At 38.3% G+C, this 2948-nt stretch overlaps 1 pseudogene; it reads left to right on the top strand.

The window, feature by feature from the left end:
• The first annotated feature begins 2226 nt into the window (after positions 1–2226).
• LOC145629696 (small nucleolar RNA R71) lies at positions 2227–2324 on the top strand (annotated as a pseudogene).
• The last annotated feature ends 624 nt before the right edge of the window (positions 2325–2948 follow it).

The raw sequence follows: 2948 nt of genomic DNA on the forward strand, positions 1-2948 counted from the left end.
TTCAACATTCCAAATTAATGAGAGCATCATAATGAACCCACCAAGCTCATACTTGCTTCAAATGTAATCACAACTTTTCCTAACTTACCTCCTAAATTTCCTTACCCATTCATCTCAAAATTCAATAATATCGAGCATATTCTCACCAAACACCACGAAACATATTCCCATTATGCTCATGATCACTCAAGGTTGTCCAATTCCGATGAATTCAACCTATTAATCCAAATACAAAACAAGTGAAAGAAAGAAAAAAAATTGAAAAAAAACGAAGAAAAATAGAATCAAAAGAAAAAGTTAGAAAACCGGGTTGCCTCCCGGGAAGCGCTTGCTTAAGGTCCTTAGCTCGACCCTTCCTCCAAATCATGGAGGGTCAAAGAACACCACCTTATTCAAAGTGGTAGAGGGAACAAATTCTTCGTTAATTCTTAGCAACTTCACATCGTTGCTTGATGAACTCTCACTTGATGAAACTTCCAGAACAAGCACATTTTGCTTCAACTTCATTTTCTTTTTTCTAAAAGTTCTTCTTTTCTTCTTTGTCTTCTTAGTCTTCAAAGTGGTAGAATTAAGTCGTCCATCTTGAGGGGAACATCCTCAACTCTTCCCTTTAGAAACTTAATAGATCGATCGACAAATTGCAAAGTCATATTAGTTGGAAGAAGTTCACATAGATTAAGCTTCCTAAACACCGAATAAGGCATGATACTCACACTAGCATAAAGATCACAAAGAGCATTATGGAAAAACTTTTCATTGATTTCACAAGGGATAGAGAAATTACTCGGATCTTTCATTTTCTTGGGTAAGTCATTATGAATCAAAGCAGTACAACACTCCCCAACCTCTACCGAATCTATCTCATTGCACTCTCTATTTCCACTCAAAATTTCCTTAAGGAACTTAGAATATCTAGGCATTTGAGTCATGGCATCGGTAAAAGGGATTGAAAGATGAACTTCCTTAAGCATATCAAAAAATCTCCCAAATTGTTCATCAATTTTGTTTCTCAAAAACTTTTGGGGATATGGAAGTTTGGGCTTGATCACCTCCTCTTGCACATTTTCATCACTCTTGTTTTCCTCTTGGGCTTCCTTACTCACCTTTTTTGACAAATTACTCTCTTTTTCCTCACTTGAATCACTCATCTTCTCATCTTCCTCACTCTCCCTAGAAACTCTCTCTTCAGGCACTTTCCCACTCCTTGTGGTGATGGAATACACGAGTTTCTTAGGTTCAACTCCTTGTGAGGGTAAGAAGAAGGGCTAGCATTCACACTTTATTTCAAGGTGTTAGTCAATTAAGCGATTTGAGTTTCAAGCATCTTATTGTGTGTCATCATCTCATTGAACTTCTTATCACTTACTGACATGTAAGTGTTCAAAATTTTGGTTTGGTTCTCAATGATCTCTTCCAAGGTAGTCTTAGAAGTTGAAGGTTAAGTATAGAAATTCTCGCCATTTCCTTGAGTCTTTAATTTGGAGCAAATCTGGGTGGTTGTTATTTTGAAAATTCCCCCGATTTTGGTTACTCGAATTACCTCGGTTTTAGTATTGGCCTTGATTTGGATTATTATAACCTTGATTATTATAGTTACCTCGGAAATTTTGGTTTCCTTGGTTTTTTATAACCACCATTGTTATAGTTGTTCGTGAGTATTACTATTCCCAAAGTTCCTTGGACTATCAAACCTTTGTCCATTATTGTTGTTAGAAACAAAATTCACTTGCTCATACGTACTCAATATTCTCACCATCATCACAACTTTCAAATGCACGGAGACAACTAGAAGAATCATGGTCATATGACCCACAAACATCACAAAACACACATCCATTTGGCATATTACTTGAAGTTGAAAGAGGAGTAGAGTTAGAAGATGTACCTCTCCCCTAATTGTGGGAGGGAAGAATACGTGCTTGTTAAGAAGCACTCTCAAGATTTGCCTTAATTGAGGTTATCTCCTTTTCCAAGTTTGAGATTTGTGAGGATAAATTGTTAATGGCATTGAGATGGTCGATTGAATAAACCGTTGAACCACGTTTGCTTGTCGACTCTCTCTCACCTTCTTGCCAATCCATGTGGTATCTCACCACATCCTCAATTAGATCCACCCCTTCATCCTCCGTTTTGTTCATGATAGGGCCTCCGGCACCGGCATCCAAACAAGACTTGCCTTGAGGAATTAAATCTCCATAGAAAATTTGAATGATTTGATAGGTAGGAATCCCATGGTGTGGGCACTCTCTTTAATACTCCTTGTACCTTTCCCATGATTCATAAAGACTCTCACTCGACTTTTTCTTGAAACTTTGAATGAGGGCTCTTGCTTTGGCCGTCTTCTTTTGTGGATAGAAACGAGATAGAAATTCCTTTGTAACTTCATCCTACGTTCTCAAATAATTAGGCTTCACCTCCAAGCTCAATTGATAAGAGAGAAAGGGAAAAGCTTAAGGCGGATGAATTCTTGAGAAACTTTGTTCACCTTGATTGTGTTGCAATATTTCTCGAATTCCTTGACGTCTCTCTATCAAAGAGATCATTGCCGGCCTTATCTCGAAATCATTTTCCGGTGTCGTTGGTGGTGCAATCCCACTTTCAAACCTTTAAGCTCCGGGAGTTCCCTGCTCCTTCAAAGCTACCCTTGGATAAGCTCCCACGCTTCCTCGTTCTTCTTCTTCTCTTTCTTGATGGATTTCCTCTCCGGGGAACTTGGACTTAAGGAACGATTAGCAACCCTTATCCTTGTTATGGTTCTCTCAATTTCCGGATCAAATGGCACTAAAATTCGATCTCGTGCCCTACGCATACAAAAACTCAAAGCAAATATCAATAGCACGGCTACAAATGTAGCCTAAAAGGAAGAAAATCTTTTTGTATTTTTAATTAATTGGAATAAATTTAAACAACAATAGCAATCATACCATGCGTTCCCCGGCAATGGCGCC

The sequence above is a fragment of the Chenopodium album genome, chromosome 4, assembly GCF_948465745.1.
Source record: "Chenopodium album chromosome 4, dcCheAlbu1.1, whole genome shotgun sequence".
Lineage (NCBI taxonomy): Eukaryota > Viridiplantae > Streptophyta > Magnoliopsida > Caryophyllales > Amaranthaceae > Chenopodium > Chenopodium album.